The 25,795-nt window shown below is 40.0% G+C and overlaps 1 protein-coding gene and 1 long non-coding RNA gene across 2 annotated transcripts in view; both read right to left on the bottom strand.

Annotated features, from left to right (window-relative positions):
* LOC123968625 overlaps window positions 1-25,795 on the bottom strand; it is a 99,537-nt gene that overhangs the window by 66,863 nt on the left and 6,879 nt on the right. The window lies entirely within an intron of this gene.
* On the bottom strand, window positions 483-7,172 carry LOC123968928. Its single transcript, XR_006824582.1, has 2 exons — window positions 7,116-7,172; window positions 483-4,711 (listed from the first exon to the last, which is right to left on the bottom strand). It is a non-coding gene; the product is annotated as an uncharacterized LOC123968928 (long non-coding RNA).

Consider the following 25,795-nt stretch of genomic DNA (forward strand, 5'->3'; position numbering starts at 1 on the left):
GACTAATATACTGTTCCAATTTAAAATCTATTGAAATGTTTAAACATGTTTATTCAGTGGTGTAGAAATAGAAAATTAGATATTGCACTGATGAAAAGTAACTATGCAGAACCAGGTCCATAGTTACTTAAACAATTTACTGATTGATCAAAACTGTTGATTATGTTTTTGTCTATTAACTAGTTGATTAAGTTGCAATTAAATTGGAGAAAGTAAGACTGGAGTTGAGGTGATTTCAAATATTTATTTTGAAAACGTTGAGAGCAACTTCCCACAGACGGACACCCTTTTTATCAGAGAGATCTGAAAAATAATCTGGGAAATATTTCGATCTATTGGAAAACAAGTTTGATTTGAAAAGTGCCGAGCGCACAGCTTGATTGCGTGTGCTAAGAAGGTGTAGCGTCAAACCGTCATATACAGATAACAGTGTGGGTGAATTAGGTGCATGTAGACCACACAACACAGAAACGCACACAAAGTGAAGAGGTGTACCCTTTGAAAAAGGCTGTGTTTTATTGAAATACAGCAGACATCAACAGGTTGTTTTGCTGACCTGGGCAACAGAAACTTGCTTGAATACTTTTCATATCAACGTAAAAACAAATATCGATGGCTATTTTTGTCAGAAAACACTTTTCAACTCGGTGCCCAAACTGAGGAATCGCAGCCTCTTTTTGGGTCCCGAGGTGATAAACAGAAGTGTCTTCGTCACGTCGGGAACTAAACGGAAACAAGCCGGGTGCTCCACTTTGGGTTTGGCTTTTAAAAATGCTGGTATATGAATTTAAAAAAAATCAAACGCACCTCTGGTACTGGAGGGAGGATTTGAAACAGTGTTCAGGCTTGTTTTTGTGCCCAGGGCTGGTTGTTTGATAGTAGCAGTAGTAGAAGAAGCAGAACCTCAGTTATGAAGCAGGGCTGGCCTCAACTCCCCTCAGAAAGACATTTAGTGCACCTGGTTTCCCCAAAAAGAAATCATAAACTCTCCTCCTGCTCGCACCTCGCAGTCGGGTTGGGTTTGTGGCTCAACTGTGATTCGTATTTCTGCTCTCTAGTGGGGAAAACCGCAGAAGACGAGACGCTACTCTGCTCAGAGAGTTAACAACTCGAATATCCCGTGAAAGTCTCCCCTCATGAGCAGCGGTTGGCGTGTAGAAAAGTCTGCTAGTTTTTAAAATCAGTCAGCGTTTAAAACTACAAAGGAAACATGTCTGACTTCAGAGAGCTCTCAAAAAAAAACATCTTTTGATTAAAATATGGCCAAACCCAGGCCGTCTAGTTTAACCACAAGAACAAAGAAACCAAAAGAATTTCTGGTTCATTATTTTGGTTTGGGATTTTATCCATGATTGTAATTTTGCAAAAGATTGTACATCAGTTATCCATTTAGATTTGAACCCTGTCAGCACCTACAGCATGTGGATTTGCATTGCAGAAAGTTTGCATTTAAATACAACACGACGGCCTCAAAACACGTTTTTCTTTTTTGTTTAAATCAACCGTTAACAAAGTGATCTGAGGAGAAAATACTTTTGTTTTGATTAACTCGAGCCCTAAAAAGTGACTTTTTTTTTTTTTTTTTTTAAATCAAAAAAACAATCAGAGCTTTCACCTTTCACGGCAGGTATTTCTACATTTTTGTTCACGTTTCCTATGTGACACGTTTGAGCCAAGTGCCAAAGTGCGATTTAAAGACTGAGGACGGATAAAGACCCCTGAAGTTTACTTGACAACTGAGGATGGATCCGACAAGAGCGGTTTGTAGCACAAACTCTGTAGTTACAGTTGGGAATAAGTCAAGTATGTAGTACATTAAGTACAAATCTTAGAGGGGTCAGCATTCCCCATAAAACCTCGCTTTGATTTATATTTATAGCTATAAATGTGAAGAAACGAGAAGGAAGAAAAAGAGCTGACGGGGCAGAAAAGTCTATAGACCAATCAAAAATGGCGTTGTTTTGACAGAAAGGGAAGTTTATAGGTTGTAAATGAAGGTTAAAAATCTACTTTAATCGCCGTTTGGAGGCAAGATATCAAACTTAAAACTAAGAAAATCAGGTGGTCGACCACAAAGTTCATGGAAAAAGCAGACGGCACCGACCACCTGTACAATCAGAGTCAAGGGAAAACTGTGAAGCCGAAACGCCGTCAACCAGTCGTGAAAATTGATCCTGTCAGGCGATCGCTGAAAGTTTTTTTTTTTTGGGCAAAGCAGGCGCACGCGACAGACACGTTTCAAAGTGAGCAAACAGAGCAACTTTACATGAAACAAAGGAGGTACTCGTGCACACTAGTCGTACTGGATATTTCTCCAACATGGAGCCTGCAGCATCAAAACCTGAGCCGGCGGAGGTCAGCCAATGAGTTCTGCTGTAGCGTGAACACATCTGAAACTGTGACACAGACCTTCACTGCTTCAAGCCCTCGATAACACCAAAGATCATCGAAGCTTATTCAGTCACAGTGGGTCTCTGAGCTCTCTTACTTCCTGTCCAACCCGTTCCCACTCCTGATATGGACGCATGATCAAGACCCAGCGGCGTCGGTTTGTAACGCACTGGGGATCCCTTTAGCGTCATGGTTCAACGCAGTGAGGGGAAGCCCTGTAGCGTCAGGTTTTGACAGTAAAGGCAGGTATATGATATTTAACAGGCCTGAGTAAGGAGGTGGATGGAGGGCCAGAACCCGGACTTTAAACCGGGAGAGCGGGGATCGTGTCCCGTGTGAAACAAAATGTCAACGTAAATTACGTACGTTACGCAAGTGACGTTAGCTAACTTACGTGTTAACTGACCTACGTAGTTATTTTAACCTAAACCATGATGTTTTCTGAACCTTAACCAAGTTGTTTTGTTGCCTAAACCTAACTGCAACGTTCACAACTTTAATAACGTGCCGTTTCAAAATGGCTAGCGGACGTTGCATATTTGTTGTTGCTAAGCGTTGCTAACTTGACCGCGGAGCCTTAAATGTCTTAACAGCGACGCTAAAGGGCCTTAACCAAGCGTCAATATGTGACGAGTCGGGAGTGAGAATGTGTTGTTCTGTCAGTTCTCAAGCTAGTTAGCTCGGCCGCTAACGGGAAGCTACTAAGACGTGATAGCTCGAGGGAAAAAGGAGAGCCAGGAAGATCAAAACCGTGTAAACTCACCAACGATTTTATCCGCAGCGTTTTGCTATTTTACATGCTGGCGTGACCCGGCCTTTAAAAAACAAAGGGGATCCATCTCCTAAAATGTTACTGGTTTCGAAGTAAAGGGCTCAAGACTGTGAAGGACGAATGAAATATTTAACAACTACTTTTAAGAAAGCAGCCATTTTGTCAGATAATGTGTCACAGTTTTTAGATATTAATGATCTAACCTCTTGTCGCCTGTCAGATTTTTTTCTGAAATCGGTCCCTTCCAGGAAAGAAGTAAACGTATGGCTTTTTATTTCTGCGGTCACGAGCAGTTGTTTCAAAATTAAAATGTCTGCTTTTTGCCGTTTCACCAGCCAGATCTCAGTGTTGGCTGATAAGAAGACTCCTCGCAGTTTCCCACTAGTGTGCTCGACTCTCTCCGCTTCAGACATTCAGACAGTAAACCTCACAACATTTACTTAACTCCTCAAAGCAAATACATTCAATCATTCATCAGAAAAATATACAATTAAAACTATACACTTGCAAAAATAAAAGTCTCTTGGAAGCTTTCTAAGGCTGTGCGTCCACCAGACCTCTCTTTACAGCACTGCTTTCTTTTTTTTTTAGTTTTTTAGTTGTTTTTTTTTGCAGAAGGACGTGCAGCAGCGCAACTGAGAGCTTTAGCGATGCTGAACGCTACGAGTTTAAAAAACTATGAAGACTTTAAGCGAAGAAACAAGCATTTGGAAACGACTCAAACCAGCAGCCGGAGCTTCAAAACCCTCCGACAGCTATCGATTAGTCACCCAGTGGACGGAGTTGAAAACCCTCCCCCCCCTGTTGTTGTGTTGTTGTTGTTTTTTTTGTTGTTGTTGTTGAGACCAGCCCTGGTATGCATTTGTAAATACAGTATTTCAGATATATGTAGTCTTATCATCTTTAAATCTGACCAGGACACTACAGCGGCAGAAGCAATACATAAAGAAGCTCATATTTTGTTTTTACTATTATTCTTTTTTGTCGGAATGGAACTAGTTTCAACTAAGCCTACCAAGCCAACATGTAGTTATGTATTGAATAAAAGGCTATTTATATATTTTTTTTGTTTGTTTTTGTTTATTACAGTTGTGTATGATGGTGTGCAGGACGACAAACAGGGCGAGAGAGAGAGAAAAAAAAACAATCAATGGACAAAGAAAGGAAACAGAAGAAAGGGGCGAATACAGAGAGAGAGACAAAGAAAGGATGAAAAGTAAGAGAAGGGACAAAGTGATAGAGCGAGGAAGAGAAACACAGAGAAAAAGAGAGAGAGATTAAAGACTCAGGCAGCATGATTCTGGGTTTTTACTGTGGTAGAGTGTGTGTTCGTGTGATCGTTACCGTCGTATCCTTCTGCGCTTTGCAACCACTTTGACAGTTTCTTAACTGCTTTTTTGTTGTTGTTTGTTTGTTTGTTCCTTATCGGGTTTAAACAAAGATCCACAACAGTCACTTGGTCATACAAGCATGTTCGTCGGAACAAGAAGTGCAGATTGGCTTAAGTGTTGTTTTTTTCTGTGGTTTTTTTTTTCCTCCTTTGCTTTTCTTCAAAAAAAAAAAAAAAGGGTTTCAGACAGCGTGGCTACAATAATAATAATAATAATGTAATAATAATATAATAATAATAGCACTTGACTTCACTTCAGCACAGTTAAAAAAAAAAAAAGGTCCAAAGGTGCTTTTTTGTGTTTTGCTTTTTAAATCTGATTTGATGTGAAGCGAAGTCCCCCCTCTTCCTCCCTCCTTCCTCTCCTCCTCCGCCTCCCACCTCTCCTCTCCTCTCAGCGGGGAAGTGGCGGGCGGAAGTCCAGTGCCGGTGAGATGAAGAAGAAGTGACTGAAGTATTGCCAACTGGTCCGTCTTTTTTTTTTTTTTTTTAAATTTTGTTTTTTTTTGTAGTGGTTTCCACTCTGGTTCAGTACAAAAACAGAAAGAGAGACGGAGAAAGAAAGAAAGGAAGGGGAAAAAAACGTTGCGCACACACACTTTAAAAAAAAAAAAAAAAAAGAAAAGTCCATCAACAAAAACAAAAAGAAGAAGTAAAAGAGCCAAGAGAAACCGGGAGAGAGAGAGGGATTTAAAAAAAACAAACAAAAAAAACTAGGAGGGTTTCGGGGGGACGAATTGCTCCCATTTTACAAAATGTAACAAATTTTTTTTCTTCCGCAAAATTTTACAAATCGGTAGCAATGCAGGAAAAAACAAAACAAAAACAAACAAACGTATATATCCTATTTACATCAAGAAGAAGAAGAAGAAGAACCCCCCCCCCCTTTTTTTTTTTAAAAGTGTAGTGAGAATGCAGCAGATCCCAGCTTTGGCACTCGGCGTTTTTGTTTGTTGTTTGTTTTTTTTTTCTTGTTTGTTTTAAATCCACCCTGTCTGTCGCTCCATCGGTCGCTGTGTACAGTCAGACTGCTGCTGCAGGCACACATTCAGCGCTCCTCCTCCTCCTCCTCCTCCTCCTCCTCCTCATCTTCCTCCTTTCTCCACAGCAACACAGGTCACGCACAACATCACCCCAGCCACAAACATCCGTCCGCTCGAGTTCACAACCTGCTAATCCCCCTCTCACGAGACGGCTGCTGCTTCCTTCAGAGTGAAGTTCAGGGGTTTCAGGAATTTACAGATTATTTACAGATACACTGCTGATTGTGAAACTGGTTAAAACGGAAAGTTCAGGACTTTTAACAAAACCAAGCTTCCTTCTGAGGGGAAGGTTTCTAAAGGTACACATCAAACTCCCACCTAAAGGGGATTTTCGATCTTTTAAAGGGAAGTGATGTCAAGCAGCCAATCCTCCAGGTCCTCCTCTTAAAGCGAAGTTATCTAAACTTAAAATACAGATCAAACCTCTTCTTTACTGCGACGCTCAGGACTCTTAAGTTTCAATTCAAAACGATACCTCTAGATCTGACGTGTGAAAGTGGCACCAATCCAAACTGGATACCGTGTGACTTGGTTTGTCCACACTGTTAAAAACAAATCAAAACAAAAGATTCGGGTCACTTCGGTTTGCAGTATGAACGCGGCCTTAAAAAGACGATCTCTCTGGTTCTGCCCATCTGACAGCGCTGAATCGGTGGAAGACTCTTCCAACTCAACATCAGTACGCAGTGTGCTAGTCCTGTACATGGATCTGGGACACAGGGAGACCAAGAGGAAGCGTTCAGGAACCAGGGCAGTGCGATCTACTGTATATCTACCATGCTGCATATGCTGGGGAAGTTTGTTCAACCCAAAAACCTGCTACTGTGATTGGCTGCCAGTACTGCTTACTCTTTAGGTTGTGACATCATGGGACAGTTCAGGGCTTGTACTTCTACTGCACTGTTGGTTAATACAGGCACGTCTAATCTACCCCCATATAAAGGGAAGTCTGGGATTTTAAGAACTGTGTCCTTCTGAAGAAAAACCACCTTAAAAGGAAGCATGCTGAGAACGCCGTCGTACGTTTGATCACTAACCATGACTGTTCACAGCATTTTTAAAAATCAGCCTCTCACCTATAAGCTGATGGTGTTTGTGCGCTGAGGCTCGTCTCTGCATACGCCAGATGAAGCTCCTGTGCTGTGTTGTAATTCTATTGTAAAATCATTCATTCATCAGCGTGGGAAGTGAAAAGAAAGAAGCAATTTGAAATTCACTTCTGAGGGGTGGGGGTGCAATTTCAATTATCTTCACAGATCGTGACCCTGAATTTCTCCTTGCACTCTTTCTGATTTTAATTTGGGAGCGTGTTTATGCCTTGGCAAAATAAAATCTGCCACTGCAAAGCCCCCGTCTTATCTGTAGGGGGGGTTACTTCAGGCCGAGACACTGACGGGATTACCTCCAACATGACGGAGGAGGATGTTGTGCGTGAGCTGGGATGCGACAATCAAGAGATAAAAATCAGTTTAAAAAAAAACAAAACAACTCTTCTTTTGTTGCTCCATTCTCCGTCCACCTTGTTTTCTTTCCTCCTGTATGTGTCCAGCAGCAGCGGCGGCGGCGGCGGCGGCAAATCCTACTTGCACCTGAAATGGACAGAAGGGACAGAGAATGTAAAGAAAAATGGTTTAAAACGTTTCTCGGCACAACGGAAATGTCACTTTCACAAGAACTCAGATCATTCCCAGCAACAAAACACACAAAAAAAAACAAAACAAAGAGAGGGGGATTAAAAAGCAATTGTTGTGCCAGGTGTCGGTGTTCCTGGTCGCCTGGTGCTGCTGGGAACTGGGGCACATTGTGAAATAACGGCTTTCTCATTGACGGCAGACCTGACCGGCCGGTGCTCTCTCTCCTAATCCATGTAAGAGGGAAACTGTGTTAAAGTTGTGCTTTGTGTGGGAGTGATTAAACGAGCCTGCCGCTGTGATTACAGAAAAAAAAAAAGGACAATGGATGGTACCACACAGAGAAACACACACAGAAACACACACAGATGAATTCCCTTTGTTACATACAAACTTCTGTAAATTCTCAACTTGTGTCTTGGACCTTTAGAAGTACATGTTATCATATTTTTATCTGCTACTGTTAATTTGAAGCAAACGCTATATTTCAATCAACAGTAAGCTGGGGGAAAATGTTCAGGAGAGCTACAGGATACTAAAAGTGGCTATAATCGATATTTTATTAATAACAATATTTTTCTGTTGCTCTTTCTGAGGTTTCTTCCATTTTTTTTTCCCTATTAAAAGGGTTTTTTGGGGAGTTTTTCCTCTTCTGAATCGAGGCTCTAAGGACAGATGGTGTTGTATGTTGTTCAGATTGTAAAGCCCCGAGGTAAATTTGTGATTTGTGATATTGGGCTATATGAATAAAATTGACATTCACCTTTATTTGTCAAATTAAGGCCTGTATGTAAACTTCCACATCACTCATTGCATCAGTGCCACAAGAGAATTGTTTTATTCTCACCTCTTTAAAATAAGTGTTTAGTGAGACATTTTAATGAAAGTTTGGCGAAAGGAAGATCTTTTCTTTCACATTGTGCCTTTGTTCCTCTGTGTGTGAATTTCTGCTATATATTTCTTCTGGCTCTAATGTTCTTAGTCACTTCGCTTTCCCACGCTGTCAAAGTCTTTACATTCACAAATTCTGACATCTCCGTATCTGACCAGTGATCTTTCCTCGAGCCGAGAGAGTTCATCTGCAGTCAGCTTCAAAATTAAATCAAAGTCTTTCTCCAGAAATCAGAGGACGATTCCTCTGAACTAACTTGTTGAAGAGGTGGTATTCTGCTCATATTCAGGTTCATAATCCTATTTAGGGGTTGGACAAGAACATCATTTAAAAAAAAACACCATGTTTTTGTCATACTGCACATTGCTGCAGCTCCTCTTTTCACCCTGTGTTGAAGGCTTCGTTTTAGCTATGGAGTGATACATCTTGTCTCTAAATGATCTTTGTTGGGAGTTGCACATGCTCAGTTCCTAGTTAAGGACTACTAGCCAATCAGAAGCAGAGAAGGGCGGGTCAGCCAGAAAACAGCTTTGATTTAGCTGAAGGCTACATGTTGCCGACCAGCTTGGCAACATGGATGCCAGTTTCAGAGCGGTGAATTATTAATCTGTAACAAAAGTCTCTTTCATCCGTAAAGTTTTAACTGAGCTCTGTCTCTACATCACAGTAACAACTTTATGTCCATTGACTGCCTGGAGGGTAGCTAGTGTTTGGAAAGACAAAAAGCATAATACCACCTCTTAAATATGTTGAATGTCAGCAGTGATAAAATCATTGGCTCCTACTTAAAGAAAACAAACCATTTTTGTTTAGCTGGAAAAGCCGTGAACAGCTGTTCAGTCAGCTGTACAGACAGACACTGTTACACCACAGCTAAAGGCCCAATATGGCCGACAGAGGGTGCGTTTCATTAACCTCACATTCACAAACAGCTGAATGTACGGTCTAAAAACACAAAATACAACAATATTTAAAACAAACAATTACTATGTAGAACTTGTATGCACATCTCTAGACTTATTCACTTGTTTAAGGCTTCCAAAAACCTACACAAAAAACAGAGAACATATATATATATAAACACACAAAGACAACACAAAGCGTTCATAAAAATCTATCTAAATTAGCTTGCTACATTGCAACCTGCCCAAACACAGACCAAAGCTCAGCTGACTGACACTACACACTGCCTCTTTCCTCCAGCTAATAGTCCATCAGCAGGAAAGCCAGCTCGGCGTCTGTCCTGCACCCTTTCAGACAGTCTGATATTTACTCTTGTCCGGTCTCTTCTTCGGTCTCTGCCATGATGTCCATACTGAGAATACCAAGCTAGCTTCTTCTCACGGGTTGCTTGCTAAAGAGTCTTTTTGATGTGTGACGTGGTGCCGTAAAGCATTGCGCTGTAGTTGCGATTGGTTTTCTGCCTGAGATTACAATGCTATGTAGTTTCACACCAGGCGCTATGAGCTCGGAGTGGCAATGACAGACACGCCATTCTCCTTATTCCAAGTCAGTGTTCCATCAACCAATGATTTTAATGCTGTTATTTTGATTTAACAAGACCAAATAATGTTGCTTTAAATCACAGTGTCTGTGTGGACAGTGTTGCCTTCATTCCATCTCTAAACCCTACAACAAATCTGATTAAATGTCAAGAGTGGATTAAGCCGTGCGGAAAACCTCATAGTCCGAACACTCACAAAGGACTCCTACGTCTGATCAAAGGCAGGGCTCGACAATAACAGTGGCCAGAAAAATGAATGTTGCAAAAACATTAGTATTAAAGAAACGGGAAGAAAAACACATACAAACTCAACATCCTGCAGTTGCTTTGCTGCAAAAAGTTAACATTAACTTTGAGCCCTGAAAGGAAACTTAGAAATATACTCTGCCCCTTAAAGATGCAATGTGGAGGAATTTAAACACTCAACTGACATTTTCCACATGCTGTCAGGTCACACATCAGTTTTCTCTCGCAGTTACAACCATAGACTGTATGTGGAAAAGAAATGTATAACAGGTTATTGAATCAACTCCGCCAAGCTGAAGCAACACTGGCGTACGCCGCGACAGTAACCAAGTGAAGCCGCTCTCGTGCTGCGAGTCCAGACAGTTGTGGCCGAGTGGGAACGTAGCTGGTAGAGTTTTGCAATATAAACATCTAAAATCTAAAGTGCACCTTGCTCTGTTTGGAACTGTGAGCTGCACTTAATCTGAGCTGCTGAAGTTAACGTGAGGTGAGATTTCTGTCAGTTTCCGTCTGCAGGGGATCCTACTAGAGACCTGCGCGGGACTGTTTTCTTGAGCCCGCTCCCGCTGATTTTGTGACCATTACCGCCCGCTCCCTCAACATGTGTATCCACTCCCACCCACACCCGCAAACATTGTGACATGCAGAGTAAAAAAAGGACACAAATGTTTGGGCTATGCTAAACATTCAGAATAACGGACATAAATCATTGCATTCATTTGTGTCAGTAACAACTGAGAAGTTTTCCAAATTTCAGACTTGCCTTGCTTTGGTCTTTTGTGACGGAAGCCCGGGAGGCTGTGCAGTGACTAAAGTTAACTCTCCGACACCTTAAGAGACGCACTGGCCACCGACGCTAGCGGCTGTGGGTTTTAGCCCCCTCCTCAGCGTGTGCGCCTCCCGTACCCGTGGTCGCCATTTCGAGTGGTGCAATACGTTCTCGGGAGCAGACGCATACGCTCACTTTTATCTTCTTTTTAACTTAGTTTGTTTACTCCATCTTATCAGCGCTACTGCGGGACCTGCAGCAGAGTAAAAACCGCCTGCTCCCAGGCAATTTGTGATGGGATCCCAATCCCAGTGCAGCTCTCTAGATCCTACCCTCGGAGCCATAATGCACAGCAGAGTATAGGCCGGGTAGACTTTCGAAATTCTCATTAAATCATGATATTAATCTCGTAATATTACGACTTTTTTTATCCGACATGTCAGAGTACACCGATATGTGGGAGAGATTCTGAATGTGCAGAAAGTTTTGAACATGAGCAAAAAACCTGCTGAAACACATGAGCTATTAAAGTCCAGGAGTTTGTAACTGAATTAAAATTAATTCATTTATTATTGGGGTGAAAATGTGCCACAGACACATTTGAAGATGTTACCTCCACAGACAAAAGAGGAGTCCTGTCTTGTAATATCACTTAGTACCTCAGGCTGGTTTGAGCTGGGAGTTGTCCCACATAGCAACGGTGACGCCGGGGTTGGTTTGGGTGCTCAGAATTAGCCAGTAACAAATGTTTGGAGCTCTGAAGAATGAATGCTTCCACGACAAACAAAAAACAACTTGAGAGCAGCCTTTGTTTTGAGAGCACAGTGGTTATGGAAGAGTTCTGCAGAAAAACAGGACGCTTCTCTGTGCTCATGTTAGGACACAATTATCTCTACCAAGGAGGTTTTCAGCAGAAGTTTCAAGGAAATTTGAAAAAAGGGCCAAAATAAAAAGTGTTTAGTGGTTTGCTGCAGGTCCAGCTGGACCCAGGACTCAATTCCCATGAACTTCTGCACTGATTTGAATGAAAAACAACTGTGTGATGATCGTCACTGTGTACAATATGTACTCGCATATATACACACACACACACACACACACACACACACACACAACACCCTCTTTCCTTAGACCCTCGATTTGGTGAGGAAAAACTCCCCAAAAAACCCTTTGAAGAGGAAAAAATATTAGAGCAACAGGAAATAGATGTTGTGCGTTAATAACAGATTCACAACATATATGAATAGAATATGAAAATAGATATAAAATAATACAGAACAGCTCACAGAAGGTGTCAGTTCTCTCAGAGTTTTATGTATTGATCTTTTTCACAGGTTCGATGTATAACACTAAGACTCCAGCTTTGGTTGACGAATATGATTCCAGCTGCAAATCAAATATATTTTATATGGGAGGGGAAAAAAACCCACAAAACTGAAAACATTGTAATTTCATTTTAACATCGTGGCGACTTGGAAACAGGTAACTTTCAGTGTCTGCTGTGTCTGTGTTTTACATTACAAGTGCTGACACGGATGGAGAAGCACTGCAGCATTTTGGCAATTAAGCCTTCATCTATAAGCTATGACTGTTGATAAGTTATTATGGGACGCTGCGCTGCGCTCTGCTGATTAAATGAAGCCCCGAGCTGCTGTGATTAGTGAGACAGGACAATGGATGGCACACACACATACTGTTAACACACACACACACACACACACACACAGAGCTGGAGACATTGTCCCACATCAATTTACGCTGCAGGAATCAATCGTTATGACTCCTAATTTGGGCGATCCCATAAATCTTTATCACTCTTTATTAGCATCATGTTGCTGCTGTGACATCTGACCCCAAACCTGAGCCACCCAACGTGTGGAAACAAAAAGAAAGTACGCTTATGCTCGGGCAAACACGCTGAATGAAACACTTTTCACTCAAACGTAAAAAGATTACGTCACAATGTTCCCGACCATGACTCGCTTCTATACTGAAATACTTTGAAATAGCAAACCTTAAGACAAGATGTCAAATATATGCTGCAGATGGAAGATGCAGATATTTGTTCTGCTCCATCAGTTTTTTTTATCACAGCTCTGTCTGAGCCAAAACTACAGTAAAATACTGGTGCAATAAAATTAAAACAAGCTCACTACAGTTTAATGCAGATCTTCGGAAATCAGACTGGTAAACTGCTCAAGCTGCAGACAGCCGACCAAAATTTCTGACCTGCCAGAAATCCAATCAGTGTCAATCGACACTGGCAGAAATTCCAGTTACCACACCGTGTACATGGCTAAAGTATTTATCGCAGCAGCGCAGGTTTAATTTTAGCCTTCGAGCCTTTGCTGCATGTCATTCCCTCTCTCTATTTCAATTTCAATTTAATTCAGCTATATTGGCATGAATGTCAAGCACTGCCAAAACTTAAAATACAATACAAAAGAACAACTGATTTCATACAGCTCATTAAATAAAGTAAATAAAACAGTAAAAGTGTGTGTTTTTGTAAAACTAAATAAAAAAATATAAAAAATAACTAATTAAAACATTAAAAGTGTGGGATAAAAAATAAGTAAATAAATAAAACAGTAAATGTGTTTTATAGGTCAGTAGAATGTAGAAGTAATTTTATGTTTAGGATCAATAAAGAAACAACAATATATTATTAAACAAAACTAAACAACTAAAAAAAGGAAAAAAACAACAACTAACATCCATAAAGTATTTATGGTTTATGGATTCATTTCTCTCTCTCTCCACCACATTTCCTGTCTCACTCTTCAGCTGATCTATCAAAAAAAACAAAAAACAAAAGAAGATATTAGTTGGGGGCTGAATCGGTACAGTTTCTCGCCGGCTTTGACTAAAACAAAAGAAGAAACAAGTAAAAGTACAGGAAGCAAAACAAGCCTATTTTTTATTTATTTATTTTTTAACATAATTCAACCATTTCATCCATCTTTTTATCTCCACACAAAAAAATGGTTATTTAATGATGTATCTGCTCCATTCACCAAATATTCCCCTCACTTCTATCTATTTTGTAATTTGTTTATTGCAGCCACCTCTTGGTAATTCATTTCAGGGCTGTTATTCTTCATATTCCTCTCTTTTATCTACCATTTACGTTGGCTTTCTCCACAAAAGTTATGATTAATACAGAAAAATATGAGAGCTGAAATGATCTTTTTGTATTGTTATGACAGGAGACGCACACTGATTTGTAACCAACTTTTATTCTTTATCGATATTTTGTGTTGCACTGATTTTTTTTCTATTTGTATTAGATATATATTATTAAATCTACTGGTAATTGTTTGTTTAAAGCTGCACTAACCAATCTTTTTGTATCAAAAATGGATCAAATGACAATGTGAAGGCGTCCTTGTCGTGACAAACCCACAGAGAATAATCACCTGACTCTGCTGTTCCCCTCTACAGAGCATTTTAGCTTCTTTCAGCTCTTTGTTTTGGGTTTCTGTCCCATAAACTTTGCTCTCATCAACTGGGTTTCCAGCAAGCAGCTCTTTTCAGAGCAAAAGCTCCAACCAACCAACTGTGCACGACCAGCTCAGCAGCAAACAGCAGACAGACACTTTTCTCGAGATAACACACCTTAGCTGAATACAGCGGTCAGCAGGTGCGTTTCTTTACGATACTTTCAGGTAGATTATCAGTGTCACTGGTCAGCTCGGTTGGTAGCGCACAGGACTCATAATTCAAGGATGTGTTCAACTCCTGTTTTTGTCTTCTTTTGTGTTTTTTTATTATCCTCTGGTTATGAAGAATTCAGGGGAATCCACTTTTATCACAGGAAAACGGAGTAAAAAAATTATTTGAATCGATGGACGCTTAGGGCTTCCGTAGTTCAGAGCTTGTTCTGCTGCCCGACACACCTTTTTTTTTTCGCTATATATAATTTATCCACACCGTCATTACACATGTGCATTTGAGTATTCACTATATGGCTATTATAAAGTCTAGGGCTGACCCCGAATAGTCGAAGATTTGATGCTTCAATGGGAGGAGCCTGATTCGACTGTCAATCTCACAGTCGAAGCTTCGCAGCGTAACGAGGATCACGCCATTTTGGCGACATGGGGGTGCTCAACGTCTGATTTTACATAGAACTACAAGTTTTCTCCCACTAAGCTAATATACAGCCTGTTACAATAAACATTTCAGCGTTTAATGCTGTAAATAACCATGTAAAAAGAATAAAACTTTCAATAAATGTTTTTAAAAGTGCGTAAATAAATCCAAATTTGTCACCCTAACCCTGGGTCATCAGTGCGCATGTGTAGGCGTAGCGTGTAGGCATAGCGTGTAGCGTGTGGTGTGTGTAGTGGCCGAAGAGGAACACTTGCTGAGGAGCCACAGCTTCACTGGTGTTGTGCTGAGTCGTCCGCACCTCAATTTCGTATAATTTAAGTAGCCGGCAACTGACCCGCGAGGAACTGAGGCGTGCATGCAGCTGTCGGCAGCACGCCATGCACGCAAAACTCAAGCACAAGACCGGTGAATGACAAAAAAAAGCCTCAGTTTAGCTGTAAATTTACGGGTAAGTTGAATGAATAGAGACTGCAGGTCTGCAGCTTCTCAAGTTTAAAGTGGAGCTACTGTGTGTAACCACGACTATCTGTCGACTATAGGCAGGACTTGACGATTCTGACTATGTAAATCCTTATTCGGAGACAGCCCTAATAAAGTCAGATTGAATATGTTAGCCGTCTCAAAACACTCTCTGTCTCTGTCTTCAGCAGCCAGACTTACTCTCATTTTTCATTTTGAAAACCATGATGACTTCTATTTATAAGAATAATGATAAACTTTAGTTATATAGCACATTTCAAAACAGTTACAACGAGCTTCACAATAAAAACAAGAACACATATAAAACACAAAGAGAGTTAAATCCATCCAAATCTATGCCTTTAGATATCAAAGAATCAGGAATGTTTTTTTCCCTACAGTTCTTTAAATACGTTTTGTGTTTGGTGAAATACAAAAAGAAAAACGCAGAGCTGAAATGAGAAATGTCTTTTTTTTTTTTTCCTTTTTACACAAATATAATCTATGAGGTTGTGGCAAAAGACAAGGTTAGTGTGGTACATACACACCAACACCTCTCTTTCTTTTACACATCTATAGGAAACAAAGTCCTATTCAGAATCTCACACTGAAGAACGAATCCCAGCAGACTCCGAACTGAATAGAAGCTCCTGGTGTTTGACTGATTCCCCCAGGTGTACCAGAGGGGAGGGGCTTAACGACACCAGAGTTGCGTAACATAACTGAGCTGATCATCTGTTACTGGTGTTTAGTGTGACAAACCCAGCCGTCTGGCACTGGAGGAGCTTAAAACAAACACACCTTCAGTCATGGGTGCAGGAGCGCTGAGCGCTGAACAGACTAAAAATAAATCTATGAGAGAAATAAGAAATATTAAACTTTTACTTTTGTGTGGAAGCTACCTACCTATATATATATATATATATATATATATATATGAATGACAGGTGCTGGTCATTTAATTAGAATATCATCAAAAAGTTGTAATTCCATTCAAAAAGTGAAACTTGTATAAACATTCATTACATACAGACTGATATATTTCAAGTGTTCATTCCTTTTAATTTTGATGATTATGATTGACAACTAATGAAAACCCCAAATTCAGTATCCCCGAAAATTAGAATATTACTTAAGACCAATACAAAAAAAGGATTTTTAGAAATGTTGGCCAACTGAAAAGTATGAACATGAAAAGTATGAACATGTACAGCACTCAATACGTAGTTGGGGCTCCTTTTGCCTGAGTTACTGCAGCAATGCGGCGTGGCATGGAGTCCATCAGTCTGTGGCACTGCTCAGGTGAGAGAGCCCAGGTTGCTCTGATAGTGGCCTTCAGCTCTTCTGCATTGTTGGGTCTGGCGTATCGCATCTTCCTCTTCACAATACCCCATAGATTTTCTATAGGGTTAAGGTCAGGCCAGTTTGCTGGCCAATTAAGAACAGGGATACCATGGTCCTTAAACCAGGTACTGGTAGCTTTGGCACTGTGTGCAGGTGCCAAGTCCTGTTGGAAAATGAAATCTGCATCTCCATAAAGTTGGTCAGCGGCAGGAAGCATGAAGTGCTCTAAAACTTCCTGGTAGACGGCTGCGTTGACCTTGGACCTCAGAAAACACAGTGGACCAACACCAGCAGATGACATGGCACCCCAAACCATCACAGACTGTGGAAACTTTACACTGGACTTCAAGCAACGTGGATTCTGTGGCTCTCCTCTCCTCCTCCAGACTCTGGGACCTTGATTTCCAAAGGAAATGCAAAATTTACTTTCATCAGAGAACATAACTTTGGACCACTCAGCAGCAGTCCAGTCCTTTTTGTCTTTAGCCCAGGCGAGACGCTTCTGATGCTGTGTCTTGTTCAAGAGTGGCTTGACACAAGGAATGCGACTGCTGAAACCCATTTCTTGCATACGTCTGTGCGTGGTGGTTCTTGAAGCACTGACTCCAGCTTCAGTCCGCTCTTTGTGAATCTCCCCCACATTTTTAAATGGGTTTTGTTTCACAATCCTCTCCAGGGTGCGGTTATCCCTATTGCTTGTACACTTTTTTCTACCACATCTTTTCCTTCCCTTCGCCTCTCTATTAATGTGCTTGGACACAGAGCTCTGTGAACAGCTAGCCTCTTTTTAGCAATGACCTTTTGTGTCTTGCGATCCTTGTGCAAGGTGTCAATGGTCGTCTTTTGGACAGCTGTCAAGTAAGCAGTCTTCCCCATGATTGCATTTAAAGGCCTTTGCAGGTGTTTTGAGTTAATTAGCTGATTAGAGTGTGGCACCAAGTGTCTTCAATATTGAACCAATGAAGAGCCTTAAGCGCAGGAATAGTGTGCGATCTCCTGTTGGTTTTAGACAAAAGTCGGTCTATTTGTTTAGGCAAGTATACAATACATTGCAATAATCCAGACGAGAAGAAATAAAAGCATGAACAAGCATCTCCATCTCTTCTTTAGAAAACACAGATCTAATCTTAGCAATGTTCCTGAGATGGAAAAAACAGGAACGAACCACAGATTTAACATGACTGTTAAAACACATAGATTTATCAAAAATGACAATTTCTATGAGGACTAAAAGATAAATATAATTGGATGTCATCAGCATAAGATAAGATTTGTCTTCAAAGCTACCAATAATCTTTCCAAGAGGAAGCATATACAGACTGAGCAGCCGGGGGCCGAGTACAGAACCTTGGGGCACACCAAAGGACAAAGGAGCAAAGTCTGACATATATGTTCCTATGGACACAGAGAAAATCCTGTCAGAGAGATAGGAGGAAAACCAGTCCAGACCTGATCCAGTAATGCCCAAAGTTGTTTTCAGTCTATCAATCAGAGTGCAGTGATCAACAGTATCAAACGCTGCACTGAGATCTTACCCCCATCAGCAGCCATCAAAATATCATTTGAGACCCTAAGGAGGGCAGTCTCAGTTGAACCAGACTGAAATTTATCAAAGATATTATAGGAATCCAAAACATAATTTAGCTGGTTCGCAACAACCTTTTCTTGAATTTTTTAAAGAAAAGGCAATTTAGAAACAGGCCTATAAGTTCTAAATGAAGCTGCATCAAGATTGTTCTTTTTCAAGATAGGCTGAACAGCATGCTTAAAACAGCTGGGGACCTGGCCCAGCTGAAGAGATAAGTTTAAAATTGAAACCAAACAGAGGCCAAGTAGATGTATAGATTTTTAAAGCAAAGATGTGGGTAAAATATCAACTGGGCTTTGGGAAGGTTTCATCATGCCCACTAACTTAATGATGCCATTCAGGGTAATGGGGCAGAAGGAGTCCAGTATTGAAAATCTGTTATGTTTAACTATGTGGGGGTTTGCTGCCCTGTCAGCTCTAACCTTGTCCACAAAGTGAGACAAAAAGTGGTTGCAGTCAACATTTGAAGATCTAGCATCCTTGATCATTCCGTTTAAGTCTATTAAGAGCTCTTTAAGATGCAGGCGGTGGACTTCGAGTCACTTTCCATAAATGCTCAGTTCTCCGACAGACATGCCTCAAGCTCCCTCCGCCCACCCTGGGCCGGCTTGGGCCTTGTTTTAATTTTGTGCTGTTTCGGGTTTTGTTGACCGTCTGGAGACGCTCGTCGGTGGGGGGGTACTGTCACGCTCTGCCGGTTGGCCATCCTTTGTGTTGCACTTTTGAGTTTAGTATCTGCCTTAGTATGTTGAGTTTTGGGTTCTTTCCTGTCTAGTGTCCAGTATCTGCTATATAGCCAAACCACAGACTAAAGAATAACTAGGCTACATGAAATAAAGTCTTGTTATTATAGTGGTAGTGACAATGCCCATCTTTGAGCTAAAGCTATCAAAGAACAGTGTTCATTTGCATGCTAAAGTCCAACTAACTTAATTACCTGCCCAGCGGAAAACAGACAACTTTAGCACCACTTTGAAAACATCTGTCCCACATCAGAGCCTTCCATCTGGGAAAACCCACAGATTTTATCCTTGACTTCTTCCATCATCTGTCTGCATCTATTGCAACTCCATCTGGCTACATCGTATGAAGATCAACAGGCTGTTGGCTTGTGCTAAATAACATGTGCTTATTCATTTGTCCAAATGTCACTTCTCTTGCCAGACGACTACTCAGAGATGGTATGTTATTATTATTTCCTCTTCCTCTTCTGAGAACGCATTTAATGTATTGACGGACGTCTACACTGCCGGAATTATACAAGCAGAAGAAGAACACCATGATGACGAAACGCACTCTGTAGCACTGTTTTTCCATTGCTGGCTACTGCAGAAACATGACGACACAATAACGCGACCTCCATGGAAAGAGGGACCCACGGTTATGTAGATATAAATGGCTCATTCTAAGGTAATAAAAACATAACGTTCATTATGTAAGGTCTTTATACACCACTGAAAACATAGTTATAGATATTAATTTGCATTTCTGTCAATAAATCCTCAGAAATATTACACACTGAACCTTTGGTTGTCATTTTAACCGGGATGATAATTTTGTTTAGCGAAGATAAGGCTTAAAACAAAATGTACTCACCAGAGAAAATGAACAGCCAACTAATACGCTTTTTCAACGGCGCTGGTTAAATTTACACAGTGTCGTGGATGTGAGTCACTCTAGCTTAATTGACAGGTCGTCATGATAACGACTTAGCAATCACAGATAGTCCCGCCCTGAAGCATACTCTGCTTTATGGTCTATTTCCTCTAAATGTGACCATAATTTTGAACATCTTGCTGTATTGAAGAAGACCTGAAACTAGCGATTGATGCACCGATACCACTTTTTTTCAGACCAAGTACAAGTACAAGTACTTATATTTGGGTACTTGCCGATACCGAGTACCGATATGAGTACTTAATAATACCATTACAGTTCTTAGAATTTGTTTATTTGCATGTTTTGTTCTCACCTGACTGTAACAAATACATATTGATGCAGTTGCTGTCATTTTAACATTCAACTTTTCCTGAAGAAACACGGTGCTGTCTGCTACCCATTTCACATAAATTTAACTTGGGACACAGTTAATTTCAGAATAACTAAACATACAAACTGTTGAAGAACAAATGAAAGGACACTGTATGTTATCATATGTAAGTGCTGTCTGTGAGGATTAAGCCTTTATTTGAAAAGTGAGGGGCAGGTTCTTTTTGATTAAAAGAAGTTTCTCTGCATTATCAGCTGTGAGCCTGTTTCTGTTTTCATCCACAATATGTGACACTTAGCTAAATAGCCTTTCACTTTCCACACTACTGCATGGGGCTGAGAGGTATGTGCGTGACATTTGGGCAAGTGTGGGAAACCGCACTTTGTTAACGCTCCAATACTGAAGTGGTTTTTCTTCCCGAGAAGTTGTGTTCTCTCCAAGGTATGTCTCTAACTGAATGGCAGCACCCACAGGTGCAGTGCTCAGTGATGTCGATGCATGCGCATCTGCTATCTCATCAAACACACTGTCCAGAGTGCTCCTGGCTTGGGCCTTGCGTATCTTTCTTGCAGGTGGTTCCCCCAGATTTTCCTGCTTGTCTGCCTCTCCTCCATACACATTCTGCATCTCCTGCATCACCATCTCTTTGGCCTCTGTGGCAGTGTTTTTGTTTGAAAAAAAAAAAGATCTTTATACCTTAAATCAGAGAATTATATTTTAGCAGTTAGCAGACAAGCTTGTTTGAAATAGTAACCGAATGTCGGAAAATATCTTAATAAATTTAATTGATTATTTAGGTTGATATCATAATAACAACATTTTCTTTTCATCATTCTCTCATCACATGATCAACACACTCACGCACACACTTAAACTCGGATCGAGTACTGTTGCAATGCAGTAGAGCAGGTTTTTTTCCGTGTCCGTGAAGCGTCTCTTGACTGCTGCAAACAAGGTTCCCTTCATTGTTTTGATGCCATCGTCTGTTTCTTTGGTCAAAAGTTTCTGAAGCACAGTGACCGCAGGGATCACATCTGAAGCCAAAGCATCAAAGGAGCTCACTTTTCTGGTTAACTCCTCAAACGGAGCAAGAACAGATAAAGTCTTTTCTAAAAGAGCCCACTGGTGACCGGTGAGATTGTCTGGGAGTTTATATTCTGACCCAAATATTCCCACAGCCCGCTTCTGCTTGATGAGCAATTGCACCATATAGTATGTGCTATTCCATCGGGTCTGCACGTCTTGCTGGAGTCTCCTTATTGGCATGTTGAGCTGCATCTGAATGTCTTCCAGGCGGGAGTAGGCTAAGGCAGAATGTTGAAAATGTCCAACTATTCTATGTCCGACTGCCACCGCATCAGCAACACTTCGCTGAGCTAAAAGGCCCTCGTTGACAACCAGCTGGATGGTGTGAGCGGCACACGGCAGGCTACGGAGACCAGCGTCACTCATAGCTTTGATCATGTTTTTGGCATTGTCCCGAAGCACAACGTGAAAAGATGAGCATATCAGGTGAGAAGTAGCCTCATTTTACTAATATTTCTAATGGAGCCGGACATCTTTTTGCTACCAGAAGAGTCGTCCCCTGCTGGCCGTTCAATAGAATGCAGGTTTAAGGGGCTTACGCGTTCATCTTCCCGCTTGGTATAGATGAACCACACAACACTACTCCAGCCATGATGTGTGTGTCAGGTAATGTTTACTGATTTGCCCATGGACATTCAGCTTACTTTCTAAGTTCACCAAGACATGATGTTGTTGTGATGTTAGCTGTAGCAGCAGGACAGTTGTGAGTATCACTGTCACTGGAGCAGCTGTGTTGCTCTGGGATCGTCTCCTCCTCTCATGTTAGCTTTGCAGCAGCAACTGTTGCAACACTTTGCTTACCCACAACCTAGCTAACGTTAGTTACATTTCTTGCTGTGTCGTTGTTAACTCTATTTCATGGTATTCGTCCTGGTGTTGGATTGCTGAAGAACTTACCACCTTTATGAAGCAGAGAAAAATCACAAGTTCATAATATTTCATTGATTTTACAAACTTTTTTCTATATATATATGCAATCATCTTGTCTTAACTAATATATTTTTAATTGTTTTACCTGTACCTTGGAGTGACGAGTTACTAGTTACAGTAATAGTGTAGCACTTTCATAACCAAAAGAGGACGTCTCAGGAACGTCCCAAATGTTCTGTAAAGGTTCGGGACAACTTCCCGTCTTACCTGGGTAACAACATTTCTAATCAGGCAGAAAACTCACCACAAATCCACACGTTAACTTCAGCACCTCAGCTGTCCCAAACAGAGTAAGGTTGCACTTAAATTTTTAGATGTTTATATTGCACACCTCTACCAGTTACATTACTGCTCTGTCACAACTGTCTGGACTCGCAGCATGGCGACAGGTTTACTTGATTACTATCAAGGCGTATGCGAAAATTGTGAGTCTCACGAGACAGCTTTTACCATAACAAGAAATCTCAGGACATTTTGATCTTGTCACACCCCTAGTATTTACTCAAAATAAGTGTGGTTAAATATAAATCAGTATCCGCAGACTTTCTGCAAAATGGCTAATAAAATAAAGTAAAAAGTCAGAATGACATGGTATTTGGTTTTTAGATGATCTGGACAGACCCTAACAGTGACGACAAGGTTGCAGAAATGAAGCTGGAAAAATCAGGCCAAGTCACTGGCTTTCTATGGCACTATGGTTCAAATCAGCACAACAAATACTTCAAATCTTGTGTGTTGTCTGTATGATTATTATTTAACGTGAAAATATTTACATCAGTTAAGTGAAACCTGGAAGGATTAGAACTTTGACAGAGGTATTTTTTTAAGTAAACAAATTACTTTTTTATTACCTGTGTGTGAAGGGATTGTAACCTCACATAAAAATACGGTTATGTGGTGTCATCATAGACACAGCACACACATTTTTTCGACTTTTTAGGGTCGTCACCTTCTCCGTTCCTCTTAGAAATCTTTACCACTAAAGTTAGTTTAGTTAGTTGATAGAGCTTGCTACATTTACATATTGGTCAAACAGACCACGAATATGGCCATGTGAAATAGATTCGGTTTTAATTTTTCAGAATTTTGTTTTACAATTTAAGCACATTTTGTCATCAGAAACATTGTGTAACCATGTGGTGAATGAATAAAATGTCAACAATTCAACAAGAAAATAAAACAAAATTAATCAATTAATATTCAAATGAATGAGCAATTATTTATGGACAATTCCCAATGAATGTATTTGCAACAGCATGATATTAAAATACTATAATACTATTTAAAAGGGGACAATTCATAATTAATGCACTTTTGCAATACGTGTATTGTGAAATTTTTTGTACCCTTTCAAATAGGTTATCACTTGGCAGCCTCCATTTCCACAACATCCACAACACAATATATATATAAGTGGGTCTGACGGAGACTACTTTTATGTGGACAACGCTCCACCTTGTTTACAAAGCATGACAGTAATATCTGACTCTGTCCACACAGCCACAAAATCTACACGAGTTTGTGTCTGGAATCCACGGATGTGGTTGCACTTATGAGTTTGTTGAAGTGATAAGCTCTGACTAGTGATCTGTCTTCGATATGACAGCCTGTTTGTCTGCGCTGCTGACCCCCACCCTCACTGAAACACCGACATAGAGAGGACAGAAGCAGTGCCTTTAAACACCAAAACATTGCAGAATAGTTTTTCTGTTCGTTTGACTTAAGTGCTGTGGGAAAAAACAAACCATGGCATCAGAAGATATACATGTTCTGGTGGCTATATGTCAGGGATGCCACTGCGGCTGGTGGATTACAAAATCTAACATCCACTCAACTTTTTTAACAGCCACTTTGTTTTTAATCACCACTGTGATTAAAAAATTAATAATGTAAGATTTACAATACTCAAGGTGTTTATTCTATAAGGTAAAGTCCTCCAGAGAGGAAGTGCTAGCAGGACACTAGAAAGTGAAGCAGAAACACACACAGAGGTTTTTACCTTCTACAGGTTTCAACATGTCCGTTAGCTGCTGGATAAAACTCTTAATGGGCAGAATTAAGTTCCTCTCAGGCAGCTTTTACAGCTAACATGTAGCTGCTCTGTTTAACATAATTGTAATAACAGAAACTTGGATGAAAAGTGAAAAAGGATGATATGAAATGTCTTCTATTAACAGAGTAAACAAAAGTGGGGGTGGTGTGACACTATGTGGACAAGGATTTAAATTATAAGGTGGTGGAAAAAATGTCAATGGTGGTGGATAATTTATTGGAATGTGTCACAATAGAAATAAGAATAGAAAAAAAAAAGTCTTATTGTAAGTTGCATATACAGGTCACCAGGTTCTAATATTGACACATTTAAGGACTGGATGGAAGAGACATTTACAAAAACTAGCCAAAAAGTCATGTTTATCTGTGGGGACATAAATATTGATTTGTTAAACCCAAATAACCATAAAATGATTTTATCAACACCGTGTTTAGTCTTGGCCTCTATCCCAAAATGACCAGAACCAGCCGAATTACTTCTCATTGTGCAACACTAACAGACAATATATTCAGAAATATCATACATAACAATACAGTGAGTGGATTACTAATAAACAATATCAGTGAGCACCTACCAATTTTTACAGTTTATGACAGCAACTACACTCTAAACAGACATGTTAACAAACCGATTCCCAAAAGGGTCAGGACAGAAGAAACAATGGAGGCATTAAAAGTTGATCTATTAGCACAAGACTGGGAGTTTATTGATAATGAAAAAGATGTTGACAAAGCATGTGAAGAATTCCTAAGAATATTTAAATTATTATATGATAAAAATTGCCCAATTAAAATATATAGCAGAAAACAAAAAAAAAAAGATAGACCGTGGATTTCCAAGGGATTACAAAACGCCTGTAAAAAGATAGATAGATTTATAGATAATTTATAAAACATAGAACTATAGAGACCGAAAATAATATAAGAATAAGTTAACTAGTATTATGAGAACTTGTAAGAAAGAATATTACACACAACTATTAGATAATAACAAAAACAATATTAAAGGTATGTGGAACATTTTAAATAACAGGACAAATGACAGGTTACTTATCCCCCTTACTTCCTTGATAATGATAAAAATATTAATAACATGGAGGATGCGGTTAATGACTTCAATACAATTTTTGAATTGTAAACTTAGCTGAACAAATCTCGGTTTCACAAACATTAGAAAGTAGATATAATGTTATAGAAAGAAATCCCAGTTCAATATTTCTGACAGCAGTCGATGAAAAAGAAATAATAGATATTGTTGAAGAATGCAAAAACAAACCATCCACTGATCACGATGGAATAGATATAAAAAATATACAAACATTAATAGAAGGGATCGCCAAACCACTAACGAACATCTGAAATTTATCATTTCTAACCGGTCAATTTCCAACAAAAATGAAAATGGCAAAAGTCATTCCTCTATACAAAACTGGAAATAAACACCACTTCACAAATTACAGGCCTGTCTCTCTACTGCCACAATTTTCAACAATTTTTAGAAAAATTATTTAACAACAGATTAGAGAAATTCATCGATAAAATTAAACTACTCACTGACAGCCAATATGGATTTAGGAAAAACAGATCAACGT

The sequence above is a fragment of the Micropterus dolomieu genome, linkage group LG03, assembly GCF_021292245.1.
Source record: "Micropterus dolomieu isolate WLL.071019.BEF.003 ecotype Adirondacks linkage group LG03, ASM2129224v1, whole genome shotgun sequence".
NCBI classification, from domain to species: Eukaryota; Metazoa; Chordata; class Actinopteri; order Centrarchiformes; family Centrarchidae; genus Micropterus; species Micropterus dolomieu.